Below are 23,777 nucleotides of genomic sequence, written 5' to 3'. Positions count from 1 at the left end.
GGGTGCCAACTAGCTCTCCTCCCTCCCCTCCTCCTCTCTCCTTCCTCTCTCTCCCTCCACTCCTTCCTTCCTTCCTTCCTTCCTTCCCTCCTTCTTTTCTTCCTAGTAAAGTAAAAGAATCTTAGTTTGATGATGCAACTTGCCAAAGCTGATCCAGAACTAAGGGTGAGGCTTGGGACAGACTGCTTTACCTGGCTGCTCATTCACCCTGCATCACAGTTCTTGTAGGATTCTGAATTGCAAAAGTAAACCAGCAAATAACTCCCTAGTCTCAGTGGCCCTCCTGCTGTTTAAACAGGCTACAGATACTCCACGAGTTACAGTGGGTTAACTCCCAACAAACCCATCACACATTGAAAATATGTAATGCCTTCAAGGCACCCAGAACACTTACCTTAACCTGCAGCTGGGCGAAATCACCTGATGCAGTGCTTATTTTATAATAAATGGAGACCATTTCAGATGATTGAGTGAGTACTGGATTGAACAGGACAAATGAATAGTTGTGTGGCTATGCATTCTCATCTTTTTAAACTAGAAAACTCTAAAGTTAAGCATCATGAGTCTTGGCCTTCGGTACTACAAAATTTTCAAACTAAAGTCACCAACCAGGCTCTCCGTTTGCAAACACTCCTGAAGGAGTGTGGCTGTCACGTTCCCTCTGGGACACAGTGCCAGGTGGGAGATCTGGCATCAGAGGCTAGCTGGCTGCTTTGGGGTTGGGGGAGACCCGGAATTCTAAACACAGGTGTATGCAGTAGGGGGCACAAGGAACCACCACACCTTTGGGAGCAGAGAAACTCAAAGCCTGACCCCGTAACACATTGTCTGAGGTCATCCTACTCCAAAGTTCACATTTGTTTAATGGATTCTCATGGATTCTTGCGGGGAAATGGGGTAGGAAGTAGACAGCATATTTGTAACCAGAGAACAAAGTTGGGCTATGCTGATGACCATGTAGTATAAACCACACAGCTTATAAGCAGGTTGGAAGATTATTTGTCATAATGATTGAGAGTGTTATAATGGTTGAGAGTGATTGGTGTTGAGAGTAATGTTATAATGGTTGAGAGTGATTGGTGGTCAGGACCCCAGAGGCCTGGAGGACCTAGAAGGACCATCTGGAGAGACCTTGCCTCTACTACTCAGTTCTAGATCATCCTGTGGCCTATGCAGTGGCAGATTCTGGGTCATCTTTTCACATGTCCTTCTTCACAGCTTTGCTCTCTACCTGCTCCTCCCGGGAGGTCGTTCTCGGGAGCACGAATGCTTGTCTCATCTTAAGGCTGATGAGGTTCCCATGATACAGGTTCTGAACTGTGCGTGCCCTTAACAGCTTCAGGGACAGAAGATGAGGGCACATTTGACACCAGAAAGGCAGAGCAGAGATGGGGATCAGGACACTTGAGAGGACTAGCATGGAAAATGGACTTTGCTTGTTTCCTGATTACAGTCACCAGGATGGGACCCCATCTAAGCATCCCCCCACCAGGTAGTGAGTGGGAATTTTTCAACCAGTTTCTGGGTTTTAAATAATAAGGTTGAATAGAGTCAAATCTTGTAGATGGGAACACTGAAATCCTCCAGCTGGACCACAGCAAGTGGAGGCCTCTACTGAATGACACAGAGAGCCCAGGCTCAGCTAGGCGCAGTGATACTACCTGGAGGACTACCTGAGTACTACAATCCCAGTACTTTGGGAGGCTGAGGCAAGAGAATTGAAAGTTGGAACCCAGCAAGTGCAACTCAGTGAGACTCCATCTCAAAGTAAAAAATTAAAAACTAGGTGTGGGTATGGCTTAGTGCCTAGGCTCTGAGTTTAGTCCTCAGTATGACACATACATAGGCACTTAAAAATACACAGGCAGATAAATGGCCTCTGTCTCGGTCCTCCACCAGCTGCTTGCTAGAGTGTCTAAGCATTTGTGCCTACAATGAAATCAATGCAGATAAAAATTTTTAAATCTCCTGGTAGAAGTGAGAGGCTAGAGCATGAGCATAGGGAACATAGAGCCAGCCTCTGTGCATGGTGGATGGAAAGATGTGCATGGTGGGGACCCACTGCAGCCCCCACACTCTCCAGCTCCGTGTTTTCCGTAGGCTCTGGAGAACAGGACTCAGTGCTTCAGGCCTTGCTGCAAAGCTCAAACGTGAGGTGCCGAAGCACCTGGCTGCTCTCCTGTGCTGCACCCGTGACTCATGATGATGCTCGGGGCAAGAGTGTGACAAGGTGCTGCTCCTGCAGATCTGGCCTCATCTCTTGCTCCGGGACAAATGAGGAACACAGGGACCTTGGCCAGGTGGCACTGAGATGCCGCAGGCTCTTTGACCTGTCAAGTAGTAAAGTAGAATCAATCACAGAAATAAACCCTCCCTGTGGTTGGGAGATTATCATCTTTACAAGGTAATAAAGGCAACAAATCACATCTGCCAGCACTCAGAGCAGGAGACTCGTACAGCAGCCTTGGGTAAGCAGAGAGGCTCCATGCCCCAGCACACAGGATTGAGAGAGAAAGCTGGGATCTGGGCTGCAGGAGACCATACACACTGAGGCTGTGTGAGTGGACAATCGAGGTGCACCCCAGAGGGTCAGCTCCAGCTGCTGACGGGAGGACACCAGACCCCTGAGCACTCCAGCTTCCCACCTTCTCGCTCCTTCTTATTGCTGATAGCTATGGATTTAAATCACTTATCCCCAAGGACACTGGCGGCTGGTGTACAATCAGCAGACTTGCAGGGCCTACCCTCATTCCCAGCTGGGCCCCACCTTCAGTGACCACTCCAGCAAATGACTGGACCCAGGAGGACACTGACTGGCCATTTCTGCCCCACGTGAGTCTCTCAAACAGGCAATACTTGCTTGAGGGTCTCCCATGGGCTCCACCAAGACTTTCTCAGAACCCCACCCAAGTCAGGCTTTTCCTTCCCATTCCGCCCCCGTCCCTGCTCTCGGAGCTGCTGGGGGACTCATGGTGCGAGATCTGCCCCTGGGCATTCTTGGTCCCCCCCACACACACATCCTTCACACATCTCCTCTGCCAAGTCCGAAGGATGGCTATCATGATAATGCCAGCAAACCAAAGCCAGCAGCTTATTAAAAGGATTAGACTCCATGACCAAGTGGGATTTGTTCCAGAAATGAAGCACTGGCCCCCACACAAGAATCAATCACCGCATACACTGAATTAACAGAATAAAGAAAGCAGGAAGAAGATCCCACAGGATCATCTCAACAGAGGCAGGAAGTATATCGTGATGTCTGATAGCCTTGCGTTATGAAAACACTCAGCAGACTAGGATTAGAATAGCACATCTTCAGTAATAAATGAAGGGCATCTGTAAAAAACCCACAGAGAACCTCACACCTCATAGTGAAAGATTGAACTCTTTCCCCCTAATAACAAGACAAAAAGTCTCATCTCTTAAGATACCAACTCCTACCACTCCTATTTCAACACTGTACTGGAGATCCCAGCGGGGCAATTAGGGAAGGAAAAGAAGAGAGGTCCAGATAATTCAGATTGGGAAAAAGTAGTAAAATCATCATTATTTGCAAATAATATGATCTAAAAATTCTAAAGGAGCCACACACACACACACACACACACACACACACACACACACGTGTGTTAGTGTTAATAAAAATTATTGGCAAAGTTGCAGAGTAAAAGAATATACAAAAGTTGATCGCATTTCCCCACATCACAATGAGCAACATGAGTTAAGAAAATGTTCATTTAACACCAAAAATATTGCTACTAGCCTCTGTTCATCAAAAAGAAAGGCTTGTGATTTCATTGTGTATGACTGTATCTTATAATCTGAGCAACTACTTGGAACATAACAATATGTGATATATTAACCAGTGTCAATCTCCTATTATGTTGTTTTGAAATTTTTTATCATTGCTTTTTTTATTTTTTAATTTAAAAAAATACTACTAAATGTAGTAGTGTTTAGCAGACTTGCAGGCTGAACGCTGCAAAACATTCTGGGAAGAAACCAAAAAAGATCTAAGCGCAGGAAAGCAATCCATGCTCCCAGATGAGAGGACTTAATGTTAAAATTGTAATGTGAACTGGACTGCATATCCAGTGTATTTTACATGTGATTTTTGTGGACATGGATAAGCTGGTTCCCGGATTCGCTTTGAGATACAAGGCATGATGAACACCTAAAACACCCTTTAAAAAAAGAACGAAGTTGGAGAAAGATTTTCTGACTTAGACCACCAAGCTAAAATAGTCATGGCCCTGGGCAAAATAGAACTGAGACTTCAGTACTCAATGTAGCACCTACAGTTAAACTACTTTTTAGCAAAGAGGCCAACCACTTAGTGGGAAAAGTAAAGTTTCATCAAGAAATGGTGATGCACTCTGGCTTCTCACAGCAAAGGGGTGAGTTTCAACCCTGACTCACACTGTTAACTGTTTGCAATAGTTAACTCAAAGCAGATCAAGTTCTTACTAAATATAAGGGCTGAGTTCTTATACGGAGACAGGATCAACCTGTGTGGCCTTAGATCAGCCACCAGCTTATTAGACATTCTGCAAGATACTCTAGCAAAGAAAGGAATCAATAATAGACAAGAGGAACATTATCCAAATTAAATTCCTTTAGCTTCAAAGAGGACTGTTAACAAAGGGAAAAGACAGTCCAATTTAAGAAAAAAGAATTGCAAATCATATATCTGATAAGTCTAGTATCCAGAATATATAAAAATTGTGATAACTCAATATTTAAAAATAGCACAAATAGCCAAATTTTAACATAGGCAACATGTTAAGAAGAAGACAAAAAAAATGGACAAGAAACATAGATTTCAGAGTTATTAATCAGTAAGAAGTCATAGAATCATAGTAAGATATTTCATGCCTGCGAGGATGGCCATGAGATTTTTTTTTTTTTTTGCTTTTTTCATAAAAAGAAGAGAAAGAAATCAGTGTTACTTGAGGATGTGGAGATATTGGTAGCTGCATTCATTACTGATAGGCTTATGAAATAGATTTATTCTCCATTCAGCTATTTTAGCCTATCCTACACAGAGTGATGATTATTTGAGTCAGAAGGGCTTTCTACACTGACTGGGGAATTATGAGAAAATTAAGTGAGTTATTACATGACAGACTGCCAGCTGCTAGGAAGTGGTCAGCACTATTCTCCTGCTGATAAACACATTTATAAATGAAGCGGATTTCTGCAAGGGACCAGTGGGTCAGGGCAGAGGAGCTCCAGCTCTTTGTGTTGAACCCTGCCTAGCCTCATGGGACAGGCCACCCCAGATTTAGGAGAGAGGGGAACAAATAACCAGACACCTGATTAAGTAAAAGTTTGTAGTTATAAGACGGGGGTCCTGAAACTGGTTGTCTCTTCATCTATAGATAACATTAATCTTTATCCCTTTATGCCTCAGGATATTGATGAGGATGAAAAGAGGTAAAAGTTTGAAAATGTTATACTTCAAGTCAGAAGAAAAGCAGCCCCTGGATTGAGCATCCTCTATTAATGTGCTACCCACGCAGTCAGGCACCCTAAGGCTCCCACTCCACAGGAGGTGACTGCTTATCTACAGAGGAGGCTTCCTCTACTACGTGCAGCAGAATCATCTCGAACCATGACACAAACGTGCAGTCCAGAGAGTGAGAAATGATTGTCTGTCCATCCACTTAAGGGTGGCAATCACACAGAACCACCAGGAGCACATCTTGGGCGAGGCCGGGCTGGGGCCTCAATTTTAGAGGTTCTCCAGAAGGGATCCCAAAACCTAAGTGTGGCATCCTTTCTACCATCACTCATGGCAAAGAAGAGCAGGCAGGGCCAGTGAGGCAGCGAAACAGCAGAGGTCAGGAATGCAGGACATGACGGAAAATAAATGTTGCCATGGGAACAAGAGAACCCCTGGAATGTTGAAGGCACAAGGTAAGGTGGCTGGTGGGCTCCTCACAAGCTCAAGGAGAGGAAAGTAGATGGGCACGGAGTTGGAGCCCTCACTGAGAAGAGACGGTGACTGTGAGTTGGAACACATGTTGAGCATCTAGTATGGGCCAGCCCAGGGCATGGGCAGTAAAGCTGGTGAACAGCGGACAGAGGTGCAATAGCACATCAACAAAGGAGTTGACTTTGGGAAAAAAGAATGATGATGAATGTCCCTTACATGGGACACCAGGACTGAGGGGGACACATTTGATAGAGAAGGAAGGAGGATTTGTGAGGATGCAGCTTGGAAACCAGGAAACACACACAGCTCAGCGTGGGAGTACAACACACATGGCCACTGAGGTCCCACTGGAGGTGCAGGAGAAGGTAGATTGTGCAAGGGCGTGTGCACCTGAATGCTACAATGAATATGAGCAGATACCCCCATACAACACACAAACATGCACACACACACACACACACACACACACACACACACGCACACTCACCCCTCTGTCTGCCTGCAGTGGTGGCATGATAGTTTAGAATGTCCCCTTGCAGGTGGCGTTGAGTTTAGATTACAGAAGGGAGAGGTGAAGGAGGGATGTCAGAAAGGCTGGAGGATGACTAAATCCTCCCTGCTGAAGCACTTCTCTGGAATAAACTCACCCAGTACCTGACGTCAGCATTCTTTTTGCCAGATCTCTTCATTTTGAATGCAAATTCCAAGGTGTGCTTTCAGCTAGGGATAATTACCTAATTATCTATTATCCAGTGGGTTTCGCTGCATTTTATGCCCCCTCTCCCTTGTTTAGTGTGTGGTTTTTGGCAAGCTTGAGAAAGATGTGACTCAACCGCCTGTCAGCGCAGCTTTGGTGAGCTCAACACCTCATGGAAAAGGAATCACTCTTGTCTCGGGCACAGAGGGGTAACTGATTACTAATTACTGAAAATTATGTCTGAAGTGGAGAAGGCAGAAGCCTATTTTCTAAGGCTCTGGGTAATTAGCAGACAAGCTTGAGACACCCGTGGTAGCCAGAGGGAAGAAACATCTGGGAAGGAGGAGGCTCTTTACCTCCGCCTAAGACCTACTTACAGCTTTGGGCTGAGGAGCTTCTCACTCCCAAGCAAAAAGGAGGGCGAGAATTGAGGTTGGGACTGGGGCCTGCGTATTGCAGCTCAGAGCAGGAGGTGCTAGGATGAGCCACAGGGCTGTCTGCAGTGCAAGGGTGGATGACAGAACAGAAAGGAAATAAAAACTGAGCTCTGTGCTTTCTTAAAAGTATCATGGGTAGTCTTTCTAAAACCCAAGTCTATTCATGCCACTGCTCTGCATCTCCGTGTCCAGAAAGTTCCAGATTCTCATGGACTTTTTTTTGTTTGTTTTTTGTCTTTTTCCTTTTTATCGGTACCGGGGATCGAACTCACGGGATCGAACTCACGACTGCCTGCTTTCAAGGCAGGCACTTATGCTGCTGAGCTAAATCTCCAGCCCCTGATCCTTAGGGACTTTGAGAGCCCTCCAGGCCCCTTCAGCACCTTGCCTATTTCAGTCCTCACTTCCTGGATGACCAGGAAGGGCTTCTGTGATCAGGGCTCCTGGGGACAACTCCTCCTCCTACCCTCAACATTTGCACCACGCATTTCTTATTCTTGTAGCAGTCTCCTCCTGCCGTCTCTGCCTTGCCCTTTCTCCCAGCTCCTGCTGGTGAGACTTTAGAGGATGCCCAGCACTGCTCTGTGTTCCCATCATCTCAGTTTTCATAAGCTTTATTCTTTTAGAAGAGTTTCGGTTTCAAAGAAAATTTCCAGATATGATACAGGTCCGTACCCTGTTCACTCTGTTAGGAACATCAGGCTTTTGTACACTATATGTATTAAAATTAATAAACCAATATTGGTATATATTTATTAAGCAGGGTTCATTTTTACTCAGCTTGTCTTCAGTTTTACAAAATATTGTTTTTCTATTCCAAAATCTCACACAGGATGCAACATGCAGTTTGTCCCCCAAAGGTTCATGTGCAGAAAACTGGTTTCACAGTACAGTAGAGAAAGGCAGAAGCATTAAGACAGGGTGCTTAGTGGGAGTTAAGGACATCATTGGGGTGTCCTTAATTAATGTCCCATCATTGCACCCTCAGTGAAGGTTCATACTATTTTTGAAGGATCCTGTTAATTCTTTGGAGAACGGACTGTGCTCTGGAAGAAAGTACTATGCATAAGGTCCATCTAGGAGTAGTAAGTTATGCTCCATCTCCTTGGACGCAGAGCAACAATATAAGTTATTTGGGGTTTTTCTGCCTGTTGGCTCATGGAGTCACAAAGCAATGTACTCAGCAGTGGATTAATCTGCTTACACTCATTCATAGCTGAGTGTGCTGCTGGAAGACAGGGCCATTTGGGGATGGATTGCTGGGCACGCACTTGTGGAGAATCCTACCATTTGGAAAGCAGAAGACAAAATGATCCTACTCCACTGGGTTTTCCTGTTCAGTTACACGTGGCATGCTTGCATAAAGATAACTTAATAAGTGAGTGGGCTCTGGCAACCCAGGCTTAAAAACCCCTTTGTGAAAGCTGTGTCCTCTTCCTGGAATTCCACTCTCTCCCTTCTCCCCTAGAGAAACCTGGAAACATTAAGTCTCCTCTCAAGGTCACCTGTTTGGAACCCTGAAAGCAACCGGTTTCACACCCAGCCTCCTGCCTCCTGCTGTGCCTCTCACCGTCCCTCTGGAGTGTCCCTGGCCTTCCCAGTCCTGTCTCTGCCCCAGAACCTTCCCACTTCAACCTGGGGACCAGGACTGTCTGTAGCATGCTGAATGTGAGCTGCCTAAAATAATGATCTCAATAATATTTCACATACCCAGGGGAAACACATCCAGAAAATGATTGTTCTTATCACTGCACTGGCAAGGCAAAAAGAATTTTATGGTATGAATATTAACCAGTGACTCATGTATTCTGTAAAAACATTCATGCATCTACAGTTCTTTAAAAGGGGTTCAGTTAGAAGACAATTACTTTCATTGCCTCAAAAATACAAAAATATTGTCAGGAACTTGGAAATGACAACTTTTTAAATGGTGTTTAAGTCCGACATCCACCATAATTGCCATTCAAAACAGTGGCCGAGGTCCTGTTCCTTCTTCCAGTTTTGCTCACTATTCCCAGGGTGTTCCCAGTGCAGCTTGGCAAGGAAGTGAACAGCTAGGGCTGGTCTCTAGCTCTGTAACTCTGTCATTTTGGTTACACTTCACATATGAGATTGAATACAGTGCAGTTTTTTGCGATTCACTTTCTCAGGACAGACCCTTCGACATCTGTTCACACTGCTGCAGGTGGAGAGGTCACTGCCTATGTCCTCCCAGGGGCAGTGTGTGAACCATCAGGAGGCCACATGCTCACCCTGCCAGCACTTCCACTCCTCTGAAGTTTGTGTCGTTCTAATAGACAGATGACAATGTCTCATCATGATCTTACTTCATGTGGTCCTTTATATTTGTTGTGGCCCTTGTTTTTACATTTCAGGGTTCCAATAGGTGGCTGGTGATGTCCCCACGGTCTTTGAGTTTTCCTACTGACCTAGTATATTGACTAGTTCCCTGGTACCCACTGGCCTCCTTTCAGCCTCTTCAGTAAAAAGGTCTCCTCTATCTTTTGCCCATTTTCTGAAACTGTTGTTTGATTTTTATGTTGAATAAAGTCAATAAGCTCTCTCAATGATAACATCTTCACACATTCTAGAAATGTACCCTATGTACCCTAGATACATAGTTTATTAATGCATCCCTCCATTCTGCATGCTACGTTTTCATTTGCATGCTAGGGTCTTTTGTACCATGAAGATTATGAACATTGATAAAGTATAATTTATGCATTTTAATAAATGCTTATATCCTGTCCATGAGCTGCTATACTCTAGGACTTAATATTTTGTCCTAGGCTATCTTCCAAAAGTGTTCTTTTTTTATATCTTACATAGAATTCTAGGATGAATTTTGAGTTAACTTTTGCACAAGATATGTGATTTAAGTTGTGATTCATTTTTTTTCTTACAGATACCAAATGTGACAGTACTATTTGCAGAGAAAGCTATTCTCTCCTTTCCCACTGGATTTCCCTAGAACTTCATCAGAAGCACACAGTCAGTCTTTTGTGGGAATATTTCTGCATTTTCTACCTGTTCTATTGGTCCATGTGTCTGTCCCACAGTCTGAGTTTCTACAGTTTTATAAAGTAAGTCTGGAAATCACATAAACTGCTTCTTTTCAATTGATCTTTCCTTTTTCAAAATTGTTTTTGCTTTTGTAGATCCTTCAGTTTTCCAATTATATTTTGGAATAATGCTCTCTATGGATATAAAAACAATCTTGTTAAGATTGTGTGTCAGTCTGGGAAGAATCTACATCTTTCTTTATTGTGTTTTCTCCTTTGTGTGCAAAACGTCTCTGTATTGTCCTTCATTCTTCCACCTGTGCTTTGTGACTTTCCGCAGGTGAGCCTTTACTTGTGTTGTGACACTGAAAACTAAGTACTGTATTTCAAGTGATTTTAAAATGAGAGTAGAACTTAATTTGCACCTGCCAAGAACTCCTGCAATATAGAGACACAGTTCATCCCTGAGTGCCTATCTTGTGTCCTGTGAACTGATTTTTCTAAATACTTAGGGGATTCTCATATCAAGAATGTGAATGTCATAATAACTTTTGTTGTTTCCTTCCCATTTACACACGATTCTTTTCCTTTTTTTTTCTTTTCTAACTGAGCTGGCTCGAATTTGCAGTATTATGTGCACAGTGGTGGTAAACAAAAGCCAGTGACTTTGCCTCATTACAGGGAAAATATGCCCTTTCACCTCTGACTATGTCAGTGGAAGGTTTCTGTTTGTTGCTTTGTTTTCTAAATATGTTCTGTCAAGCAGAGGATGTTCTCCTTTTTCTACTCTGCTGGTGATTTTTATCATGAATGGTTGTTAAATTTTGTCAACTGACTTATCTAGATCAATTGATATGACCAGACAGCTTTTCATTTTTACACCACTAAGAGATGGACTGTATTGCTTTTCAAATATTGAAACTTTATATACCCGGGATAAATTCTATTGGGTCACCATATGTTGCTAAAATTGCTTTCTCCATTTGTGGAGGTTTCTACAATCTCTTTTATCAGAGATATTGTTCTGTAACCTTCCTGTCCACCCTTTTCTATTTTCTGCCATATTTGTTTGATTTTTATATCATAGCCACATGAAATGACTTGAGAATTCCTTAATCTACATTTTAGGGGATGATGTGTACTATAGATGTTATTTCTTCCATAAATGTTTGCCCAAATTCCCGTTGAAACCACTCAGGCCTGGGATTTCTTTTCAATACATTTTCAACTATAAATTCACTTTAATAGATAAAAGTCTATTTGCACTGTATGTTTGAATAGTCTGTGATTTGTGAAGAATGGGCTAACTTGTTTAAACTGTTGAATTTAAACAAAATTTATGCATGTATAATTCTTTGTAAAATTTGTTGTTCTTTTAACATCTATCTCTTTTACTTCTGATATCCAAAATAAAGGTTTTCTCTTTTTTCCCCTTTATTAGCCATGCTAAAAGTTCGATTTTTTAAAAGTAGACTTTGCTTACATTTCTCTAGTCTGTTTTCTTTCTCTCTCTCTCTCTCTTTTTTTTTTTTTTTTTTTTTTTTTTTTGGTTGTTTGTGGGTTGGTTGGTCTGGTCTGGTCTGGTCTGGTCTGGTTATTCTCTGTGTGCCTTAGCCAGCCCAAGCCAGTATGTCGAAGTACCATGGATGGTGTGGCAGGCCAACGACAGAAACTCGATCCTTGCTGCTCTGTTTACAGCTGAGAGCAGCCTGACAGAGAGCCCTCTTGTGCCTCTCTCCTGGACCCCTGAGGCAGAGAGTGAGGCAGCCTCTTCTCCTCCCATTTCCCTCCCTCCTGGTCCCACCTCCTGCAGGAGGGGCTCCTGGGGTCACGTGGGAGGGACGGTTCAGGTTACCCGGAGGGTCCATAACATCCCCAGTTCACAGCCATACCTTCACAGTTTCACTGTTTCCGTTCTGTCATGTCCCTTTTGCTTGCTTTCACTTTTTCTATACTTTCTTTTTCTAATTCTTTAAAATGGAAGCATAATTCATTGATTCTAGACTCTCCCATTCTAAGTATTTAATGCTAAAATGTTCTCTCATCACTGTTGTAGGTTTAGCATCAAATGTTAATAAATCACAATTTAACATCATGCACTGCATTCTTACTCTAGTTACTGAGTCCTGGCCCGAAATTAAGCAATGTGGTGCACGCCAGCAAAAGGTAGATGGCCATAAAAACAAATCAATAAAGTAAAAATAGTGCTGAACATGACACTGAATTTTCTTAAACAAAACCAAACAACAACAAAAAGCTCAAACTTCAATACAGGAAGAGCTTTGCATAAGCCATTTATACACAAGAAGCTGAAAGATTGCAATCAAAGGAACTCACAGAGTTTCATGGAGAAAACTTGAGGGTGCATCCATAAGTTATGTTTTCCTGGAAGAGGGGATTAGGTTTGTAGCCCAGAATGGCAGTACACTTTCCTTGAAGACCGAATGCAAAGTTTATCCTTCCTGAAGAGAAGATACTGGATCATGACGGTTAAAATCCGACATGCTGCACCCAGATTCTGGGTTGAATATTATATATTGCTGAATGGACTTAAGACCTTAGACAATTTGTTTCACTCCTTTATGTTAATGCTTCTATAAAATGGGAAAATAATAACAGTGACATGAAAGGGAAATTCTGTATGAGAAATTGTTCTTTTTAAAATTTTGTTCTTTTAAAACTACCTAGCTCTGTAACTGCTTCGTGATTTTGTAATTACTTTCTTGACCCTGTAACCATGAGAGTGTAAGCAAGCATGCAGGAGGCCTGATTGCACCAAGCTTCATGACCATTAATCCAGCCTTGTAACCGATGATCTCTCTCTCTGCTAGCTGATCAGAAGAGATCTCCCGGGCTGTTCTGTCCTGCTTTTGCACCTCTTGCTTGTGCATCATATAAAAGCCCTAGGCCACCAGAGATTGGATCCTGATATTTTGGGAGTGATTCCAATCAATGCCTGTGGATGTAAAATAAATCTGCTTCCAAATCCTGGGTGTCATTGCAGTGTTTCTATTTGCTGTAGCAAACTAACTTCTAGTTTCTTTCCAATGATTAATCAAACTAATACACATACGTGAGTTTCAATAGCTCTTTAACTCTATTAATAATTATAACTTATTTTGCTTTTTATTGTTAATGATTTTGTCACAATTTCCCAGTTCTGGCTGAGCTTTGCAGTCATACATGATACCACTCTATCTCTGGCTACAGAATTCAAGACATGAAGATATCTTTCAAAAGACAGCCCAGCCTGCCTCTTCGGGCCCCTTCGTGGTGTTCCTGTCTCTCTCACCTGGACTGCACTTTGACTTCCCTGTCAGTCTCCTGCTTCTATTCCTGCCCTCTCATGTTCTGCTCTGCACATCTGTTATCTCTTTTAAAATGTGAGCCAGACACCTTTAAAGCTCCTAGAATAAACTCTGATATACTCACTGGGACGAGGGAGCTCAAGCCATGTGGGCCCAACAGTCACTACCACTTCCCCAACTCTCTCTCCATCTCACACATCTCACCTGTCTCATCTGCTGCTTTTTAGTCAGGTCCCAGTGGGCCAAGGAACATCATCCTGACTGTTCCTGTATGGCTAAAAGGAAAACAAGATCATCATTTACCCTAAAAACATTTCTGCTATGAAATGCATAGGGTTTCCACACTATGCAATTTTCTCAGTTTTTTGTGGACACCAACTCAATGTCACACATGTTTTAACTCAATTCTGACACTGAATACTCAGTAAGACACTACAGGCCAATGGCTCAGTCCAACAAGACTCTCTCTCCCTGCATGTCCCAGGGGCAAGTACTGGTCCCCAAGTTACCTGACATTTTGTCCCATTTAGCCAGATAGTGGATTCCCAGTGAAGTATTTTCCATAATTCACTGAAACAGCTCACAGAACTCGCAGAACTATGTCACTTGCCATGACTGGCTTATTATAAAGAATACAACTGAGGAATGACCAAATCGAAGACACACAAGGAGACCAAATATAGGAAGGGACAGAGGCACCTATGCCTTCTCTGAGCTCTCCAACCTCCCAACATACCCACACGTTCACTGGCCTGGAAGCTCTTCCAACCCTTCCATTAGGCTTTCATGGCAGCTCCATTATGGCAGCAGGACTAATTCATTCATGAGCTGCTGGTGACTGAATTGTATCCAGGTCATCCTCTCTAGAAGCCAGGGAGTAGGGCTGAAAACTCTATCCCTCTGCCCTCATGTTCAATTCCTCTGTCAACCACAGCCACTTAATGCCTTCCAGCCACCAGACACCTTGGTGACCTCCAAAGTGACACAATGGCCTTGGAGATTCCAAGAAGCCTGGAAGCTCTAGGGACCAAGAACAATACAATAAAAGATGTTTCCATTACTCCAATCACTCAGGGAACCTGGAGGAGTTTAGAAACTCTGCATCAGGAACAGAAGGCAGAGGCCAGAGAAGTAGTTTTTGTCAAATGGTCTTCCTGAGACCACTTTTTGCACTACATACTGCATGTGCGCTGGTCTCCGCCTATGTGCTCCTCCCCCAACACATGCCCACAGGCTGTGCTCTCTGACACCCCTCCCTGTCTTCCACTGGACCATTTCACTCACTTTATGGCTTCTTTGTCTCCCCATTTTTCACTGTTGGCCTTCTATTGAAGATACTCTGGCCAAGGAAGAGGTTACATTCCTTGGCATCTAACCCTGTAAATTCAGTATCTACACTATTATTGGTATATATCAGGCTTTTAATAGCTACACTTTTGAATTAATAAAGGCCCAAAAGGTAAATTTAGATTCACTAATTTTTCCAAAAACCATATGGAGTAGGTAATTTTCTATTTTTCTTAATATTTGCAGTACATAAAGACTACATTTATCATTAGGAGTCCATTACATGTACATTACATAATACATCTTAATTCATTTTTTATATTCTCTCCCCTTTCTCTCCTTTGTTTATCTCTTGGTCTTTTTCCTGTTTACAGAAATCTACCTCCCTGTTTCTATTATTTTGTTCTGTTTTTTCCATTATTTTGCTCTTTATTTATACTTTGGGTTTCTCATATAAAAGCAACCATGCAATATTTAAGCTTCCATGTCTGATTTATTTCACTTAACTTTATGGTCCCAGACTGCATCCATTTTCCTACAAATGACTCAAATTTGTCCATTTTATAACAGAGTAGTACTTCATTTAAATAAGATAACATATTACAGTGATCTGTGAGTACTCTTATTTATAGCTTCTCAATTCACAATAGTTAAATCTTGAAAGCAGTGTCTATGTCCATCAAGAGCTGAGTGAATTCTGTTAATGACAAGATGTATAAAACTTCTACCTCAAAGACACATGCCACATAAATAGTGAAGTCAAATTATTTACAAATATGAATTTTTGTATTTATCCTCTGCCACCCACCCAAAACAATATTTTGCTCTTACCCCTGAAAGCAGGTGAGAATTTGTATGTGCAGAAATAGTCTAGAATTTAGGGCTGGGGATTTAGCTCAGCGGCATAAGCGCCTGCTTTGAAAGCAGGCAGTCGTGAGTTCGATCCCTGGTACCGATAAAAATGAAAAAACAAACAAACAAACAAAAAAAGAAATAGTCTAGAATTTCTAAAATAAGGATAAGTTATTATCCTATTCCTGGGGAATTTTCCCACTCTCTTGGGGAAAAAATGGAGTTTATTTAAGTGATTTCCTGCATAAAGTTTTTGCTCTTTGAAACAACCATTCCTCACACCAAGTTTATGAGCTCAGTATTATTAGTGTTTCTATTTCACATATTATCTTACTAAGACACAGATTGTTTAAGTATCTTTCTCACTATACCTGGGGTTCTCCTATGTAACAGTAGTTTAGAGAAGACCTACAAAGATTGAAACTCAAATGAGAAAGATTTTCTTAGTTTAGAAACACAATGAGGGAGGAATAAGAAACAGAGAAATGCATTACAATGAGTTTTTGTAAAGTTCTACCCAAACAAAAACCGATAAGAAAGAATAATTGATCACCGAACTCATCTCATCTTATTGTAATGACTACAGGTGTCTGATTCTATGTCTGCCTTCCCCAAAGCCAGGACAGGGCCAGGAAGATGCCAGGCAGGACATTCTACTGGGCCTAGAGCTGGATCAGTGAGATTCAGTGCTAACCCAGAAACTCAACATGGTTATGCACTGGATGAAGCAGAACATACAAGAAACTCAAGCACAGAAGCGACCCTTTAAGGACCCACAAGACAGAGAGGTCAACGTGTATGTCCACAGCTGATGCTGACACAGAAAGGAATCTGCCCTGAGCCTACACACGAATAGAGATGTGCCTCTCTGTGAGGTCAGTTACAGGAGTAAGGGGTCCAGCATCAGCAGGAGGTATTGGTATCAATCTAGGAGAGTGGTGAGAGCATCACAACCAAAGGGTAGATGTGGAATAGGCAAACATGTTGTCAAAGCCGGGAAGTTGAGTCATATAGCATGATTTGGAAGTGGGAAGCTTGTGTAGCATCATCGTGAAAGCCAAGGAGAAGGAAAGAGTGCAGCCTTACCTGTCCTCTTACCTGGTAGATGGAGATTGTGCTCAGTGAGTGAGAGGAGAAAACACAAATCTACAGCCAGCCAACACTGCTGATAACATCTTCCTGTGCACAAAAGTAAATGTCACCATTCCACCCTGCTCCTCCACTTCGATCTTAACTGGCTTTATGTGGTACCGACACAAGACATCTGATGGAACAAGAGTCAGTATAATATTTTTTTTGTTATGTAAGTGTAATGGGAACAATTCAATTAGGCTGAAATTTTCCCAGAATTTCCATATTTAGAGTAATGGTTAAACAATTTAACAATGTTATTTCACATCCAGTTTGTTTATGTGGATCAAAATACGGAAAGAAAAATGGAAGGATCCCAGTGTAGGATATACCTATTACAAATATCCCATTTTATTATTGTTGCTTTTCAAGCAGAGTCACTTAAAAGTACTTTTCTTATCTCAGCTTGCACCCAGTGAGTCCAGATTCAGGACGGTTCTGTCTACACGGACATCCACTCAGTAGTGACAACAGGGGGACATAAAGACAGGCTCACCAATTAAGAGTGACTGCACAGCAAGGCCACACACACAATACAAAGGATTACAAAGTCATACTTCTAAGGATTTTAAGTGGACTTATGAATGAGATGAAGTTAATTAGACTCATCATTAATAAACCAAAAGCATTTGCTCCTGGGCCTTCCAATCACCAGACACTTGCAAAGGGAAATTATTGAAAAGGGCGTCAGTCCATGAGAGAAAAGCCACAGCAGGGTTCTCTACCATCATCTTATAAATGTAATTATCCCCAAAAGCTCTGGCTGGACATGTGGCAGCCTTTGCATAAGCATAGGGGACACACAGAAGGATGGCCTGTTCCATTGTACATGATACTAGATTGTGGGCTAATTGTGGTCACCTGGAGTTAAGAGGTCCTAGAGATAGGAGAGATTAGGGAAATTTTCTCAACAGTAGGTTTCAGACTTTATAGGGGGATGATTAGTGGGGAAATAAGAAAAGTTGGTCAAGAGAAGTATTTCCAAACAGAAAAAGACTTAATATGTTACTACAGAGGTAAAGCAAGTTCTCACTCAGCTTCCTATAAATTGTAGCTCCTCTAGTTCAACATAGATTTTGCAAAATGATAGCCCTGGGCCAAGCGTAGTGGTTCAAGCCCATAATCCCAGCTACAGCACTCAGGAGCCCAAAGCTGGAGGATGACAAGATCATAGCCAGCCTAGGGAGACCCCATCTCAGAGCATTAAAAGGCGTAGCAGTGACACTCACTAGGACTGTGCCCCTGGATTCCACCCTTGGTACTGCAAATTAAGTACATCAATAATTAAAGAAAGTTAGCATGCAATTAAAGTAAATAGCACAAAAGTATTTGATGGAGTTTTGGAAATAGCTACACTGGGTAGACAAAATCTACATTGAGATACTCCATGGTTGGGCCTCAGATCAGTACTGGTTCTACAAATCACACTGTCTCAATGCCATTTGATAGAACTCGGACATCCTCAAGGCCCTGGTCTTCTGGCTGCAGATAACAGCCATCTGTATCGAAAAAAGAACTTGACTTTGGTAGGCTTTACCCAGTTTTGTAAACATTTTATTGGTCCATTTGTTGTTTACTTTGCAAAGCACAGATGGGTAAAATACCAAATGCAAATGCATTCTTTAAATTGGAGGGTCCTGTCCTGTCTGAGCCCAGATACCCAGCAGGGTTGAGCACATACTGACCTCCCAGAGGCAGCCCAAACAACATGCAGACAACAATCCCAACTATTTCCTTTGCAGAATGATCTGAAGGCTGTCTCTTCTGGAGTCTTAATCCTAATCCTAAATATTTGCTGTGCTAAATTGAGATAAAGTCATGCCTGTAATTGCATTATCTGTTCTTCTTCATGCTCATCATAAATGCCAAAGGGCAATTCTTCCTAGAGAAAAGAATCAGCCATTTGTGATAACACGCAATGTGTTTTTAATTAATGAGGTTGCTTTCTGCTGGCAGAATGGAAGCATCTTATCGTCACATGCTGGGGAACTCATGCAGGGTCCTGTCTGTACATGCCAAGCCCTGGAGCCAAAGAAAAATCTCCTGTCATTAACTTCTCTGCTTAACTAGCCCACTTATTAAGAACCAAGCCATCCGTCATCCCGGATAAGCATATCAGATATCATGGACGCCAGGAGGTGATGAAATACTTTGGCAAGAGCAGTGACCAGTTTGTGATACTAAGTCATGGTTTAGCTCCAGGATGGAAGGGGAAAAGAGAGTCAGTTACGATTGCTCAAGATTCTTGGACAAAATATCACTGTCATCTGTATCCAGAGGTGGAAAAAGAGGATTTTTATTTATTTGTTTGTTTTGTTATGAAGTGGAAAAGTGGTCTCTCTGTTGAGGGACAGGGAGAACAAGCCTGGCTTTAGGGACAGCACTGATGGGGATGAGTTCCTGCTGTCCACTTGCTCTGACACTTGGCACAAGTCCCCTGCCCTGCCCAGGGCTCTGTCTCTTCCATGGTACAGCAGGATAAGAACTCTCCCTTCGTGATAAACACAGGCGATGAAGTCCTTAAACAACGTTGTGGGCCATGCTGATAAAGATATCATTATTCTTTCTTGAAACAGTACTTTATCTTACAAACTCTACTGAAGTAAGAGGTGGACATAAACATTCTTAAAAATAAGTAATTCTTAGTGCCTATGGAATTATCAAATGCTTTTCTAAAATTCCCATATTTGAGGACGCAAGCCCTATCAACAGGCTTCTGCTCTTACCCCTTGAGCGTGGGCAAAACTAAACACAGTCATGACATACAAGGAGTTTTCTCCTCATAGGAGCTGAGAGGCATCTACTGTCAGAAGCACTTCCTAGAATTATTTATAAGGACAGAGGTGATAAAATGGTGGGTTCAAAGACAAAAGGGCGGGAAGGAAGGGATGGCATAGCTCCCCGCCAGTGCCCTGGGGTCCCTCTCCCTCCTGTTCTAAGCAAACTTTTGCACTAATGTGAACAGTCAAGGCAAAGGTCCCCTCCAGCAACTGGGTAAGGGAACCTAAAGTGAGGAACAGCTGGAGCAAAGAACAATCAAGCTGATTACTTTCAGTCATAAATAGAGCCCAGCTTGGCTCGCAGGTAAGTGAGATCATTTCATAGGCACTGAAGATTGCATGGGTGCCATTTCTGAGTTATAGGCTAAGGGACTGAGAATTAAAATCCAGGAAGGCTGGTGGGGCTAAACAAAATACAGTAATCACAAATCATAACAAAATGGGGATATTTGTACGCACGATCATAACTATATTCATAGGCCAAGGAATTGATACAGATAATTGAGACAAATTGGATTTTAAAAACTTGGGAAGATGCTAGTGAATAAAACATTATCATGTGTTCTAGTTTTCTTAGACACAACACAGAAAGAAATAATTTCACTGGATCTGGTACTGTGAAGCTTCTGGCTCTTCTCCAAAGTCAAAATGATGTGAAAGAAATATCATGAGACAGTTTTGGACATTGAGGTAGCAAAGGCAGTGCAACTAAAGACACTTATGAAAGAGGATTTCAGAGCTGTTGCAGAAAATGCAAGAACAATGAGATAAGCATGTCTGAAAGGAAGGAGAACAAATGAGATTAATGGGAATTTGTCTATGTTGTAAAATACTTTAAGTAAAGCATTCATTGCATTTTTTTTATTTTAAAGAGAATTTAAAAAATAAAAATGATACAGAATTCTAAAACAAGATGATAGGACACTAACAATGGTTATTATATTGCATATTGTCTTCAGAATGGTTAGTTGCTTAGCTATAGGCATGCAAAATTGATCAGACAATATAAGCACTAACAGTTCTTTTCAGTAAACTAACAGCATGAATAGTACAATTAATTTTGCTGTCATATATTTGTGTATATATTCACTTCCTTCTTTTCTTCAGTTGTTCTTTCCTTTTGAGCTGTTTCTTCCCCTTTTACCTTCACAAGATCTATAATTGTACCTTTTGGGTCTTATTTACTCTTTCAATTTCTTACACTAGAGACAATATGATGTTTACACATGCAAATCTGATTTATTTCACTTAAGAGTACAGTCTCTACTTACATCCATTTACCTATAAAAGCCTCAGTGTGTGACCGGCGCAGCCCCCCACTGAGACAGGAGACGCTCTTGTGGGCGACAGTTAACTGCTTCTTTATTCACGCGGGCTCTGGTTTATATATTTGGCTGTGACCAATCACAGGCTGCCACGAGGAAGCAGGGCGGGAATGGGACGCAGGCCCTGGCTACTATATCCAGTTGTGGCCAATCAGGAGTTGCCACAGAGTACGGAGTGAGCACGAAGTGCGCACGGGTTGGCTAATTTAAAGAGGGACGTAGCGCATTGCGGAAGCTGGCGTGGTCCTTAGTCCCGGGTGGGGTATGGTATGTTGAGCGCCTGCGCCCAACAAGTGTGACCCTACTTTATAGCTGAGTAGTACTCCATTGCATAAAAATATCACACCTTTTTTATCCATTCCTCAGTTGATAGGTACTTGGATTGTTTCCAAGATTTAGTTATTATAAATTGTGCTGCTATAAACATGGGTGCACATATATTACTGTGATATGATGTTTTCAATTCTCCTGGGAATATGCCCAGAAGGGCAATAGCTGGGTCATCACTATATTTTTTATCATACCTTGCACTATCTACAGCTTTTAATTAAAATCCTCAATATTTATAAATATTGAAATTGAAAAGGACAAATAAAAATGTTCAACCAATGGCTGACATAGAGAGATTCCTTACATATTTGTTTAAGAAAAATAAATGACGTGGAGCAAATAATAAAAATCAGCTAAATTAAGTGTTGTTTGCTGTGAAGATGACAAATTTCAAAGCTAAATAAGCAAAGTGAGAGGCCAGAAAGCAGCCCCCCTGGAGACACTCTGGGAGCGCACGGCTGCAGGTTAACTATAGCCAAGCCAAGACTGTGGTGCAAAATGACCATAGGGAGTGGTCACCCTGAGAGAGAGACAGAGATCCCCAAAGGACCCCTCGGGTTCCAACCCCCAATGTGTCATGTGTTCCACCAACCCAGGAGCAAGGATGACTTACAGATGACCCCAGCCACATATGACCCAAAAACAGGAGACCAGCTAAGCACGTCTACCCCCAGATTTCAGGCAAGGTGTCTCAAGACCTGGATCAGAGACTCTACCACAGGCCCTAAGTAGCAGAGTAGATCTGGATTCCAGATGCCAGGAAGCAGAGAGCTACTGAAAAAGCACAAGAAGAGGTGGTGGCCCAGTGACCAGGTGACAGGACAAGGTTGGCAGGGGCCTTGCAGAGCGTAGGAATGAGTGAGAGTTGGAAGCTGGAGGGAAAGGAAGGGAGTGCTTTTCTATGGAAGGGGAAAGTGGCAACATGGTCACTAGAGTGACAGAGAAAAGAGCGAACTCAGGAGAAATGTGAGAGATTTGCTGAAAGTGACAACTGGCATATTTTTCATTGTGCGTGGCAAGGAGGTATCAGCAGGTGAGTGAAAAAAAGACCGCTTCATCTCCATGCAAAACTTACAGGGAAGAGGAAGCCATCAGTAGTAGAAAATAAAATCCACCATTCTTACTATGTGAAGATGTCAAGTCTATTGCTAACAAAAAATTTCACACCAAACGTCAAAGGTAGGTTTGTAAAACCATTTGTTAAGTCCTCAGAAAGATCTAAATTGGTGCCTCACCAATCTTTTTATTGAAATAAAATAACTGAGTGTCTAGATTCTAGGCTTCTTGGATTCTGCCTGTTAAAACTAGGATTTCTAAGAAACATCAACAACTAGGTCTCTTATTGTTGTAATCAGGGGTTGTACAGAGAACAATTAGAATCAGGACATGGGGTTTATAATATTGTTTTATGATGGTCACCCAGAGTTAACACAAGAAACTGCAGGAAATCTATCTACAACACTAAAGACAAAATATTTAGCCAAGGGCCTGAATCGCACAGCAGTGTCCCACATGGGTCTTAATGAATATCCAGAGCTCATAACAATGCCTCCCACAAACCCAAATGGAGGTGTACAGCCCACAAAAAGGACACACGCAGGTCTCTTTTACAGATCCGTGCTAGGAAGGCCCAAAGATCAGTGGTGGAAGCTAGAAAGTCTATGCCAGTGGAGTGAAGGAGCTGTGCTGGTAGGTTGAGGGTTCTATGCTGGAGCTGAGAAGTCACACGACAAAGACCAGCACAACAGCCATCCTCAGCAACACAGAGGTTCCGAGCTCCTCTGATGATAAGCACAGTCAAATACATGCCAGGAAGCCAACGTGACAAGTTCATCCTGGAGACCAAGCAGCACATGTCTTCCCCTCTGAAGCCAGGAAGCACTGCTCAATGTAAGGACCAGAGCTGCTCCAGGAGAACTAATGGCTCAAACAGCAACTTGAAGGAGAACCCACAATGCTTCAATGCCTCAATGCCTAACTTTTCTTCCTCCACATCTCTGTTTATGCTGGCAACTTTCCTCAGGTGGAGCATCTCCACTCAGCGTCCTGCTGATTTAATTCCACTGGCGTTAAGTTGGCCATCAGTTTTTAATCCATGACACCTATCATCATACCGAAGTCCAAAGAACAGAAAGGTTCACAACAACTAGATTTATGGTGAGACATCTCCAAATGGAATATGCCCTAATCTTCTGGAACACACACAAGATTTATAAGATAATTACTTGTGGAATCACAACTAACCTATGGTAATATGACAAGAGAAAAATAACATACATGGAACAGAAGGTTTTAGACCCCAAATTTCCACTGGCATTATGGTGGGCAGAATTCTAAGATGATAGCCAAGTACACAACATACTCTACCTCCAGCTCTGCAGCCCGACACTAACCCGGCTGCAGCGTGAGGGAAATCTGCAGTTGTGATTAGGGGCCTGAACCAACTCATCATATGGCAGGGAGGTTATCTACGTGAACCTTATCCAATTAATGAGTTGCTTAAAATCAAGTTCTCCCTAACTATGGTAGAAAAAGCAGGCATCCTCACAGTGAACCACCCTCAAGCCACCTGGTGGCCTCTAGCCACTGTGAACTTGTAGGAAAACATTCAAATGAATTGTACCAGCAACCAGAGTCCTCGGGAAAGGATCCTGACCCCAGGTGAGAACTGGCCCTGGCCAAGAGCTTGA

At 42.4% G+C, this 23,777-nt stretch overlaps 1 long non-coding RNA gene across 2 annotated transcripts; it reads right to left on the bottom strand.

Annotated features, from left to right (window-relative positions):
- Positions 1–516: 516 nt before the first annotated feature.
- Positions 517–20,780, bottom strand: LOC134472394 (uncharacterized). Of its 2 annotated transcripts, none has more exons than XR_010042199.1 (3): positions 20,714–20,780; positions 16,620–16,785; positions 517–2,330 (listed from the first exon to the last, which is right to left on the bottom strand). It is a non-coding gene; the product is annotated as an uncharacterized LOC134472394 (long non-coding RNA). The 2 variants fall into 2 exon arrangements; XR_010042200.1 differs by lacking the exon at positions 517–2,330 and adding an exon at positions 13,512–13,657.
- Between the last annotated feature and the right edge of the window lie 2,997 nt (positions 20,781–23,777).

Source organism: Cavia porcellus, unplaced genomic scaffold, assembly GCF_034190915.1.
Source record: "Cavia porcellus strain 051 isolate PalLab524CR breed Dunkin Hartley unplaced genomic scaffold, mCavPor4.1 scaffold_23, whole genome shotgun sequence".
Classification (NCBI taxonomy): domain Eukaryota; kingdom Metazoa; phylum Chordata; class Mammalia; order Rodentia; family Caviidae; genus Cavia; species Cavia porcellus.
This window is presented reverse-complemented; position numbering and strand designations above follow the sequence as displayed.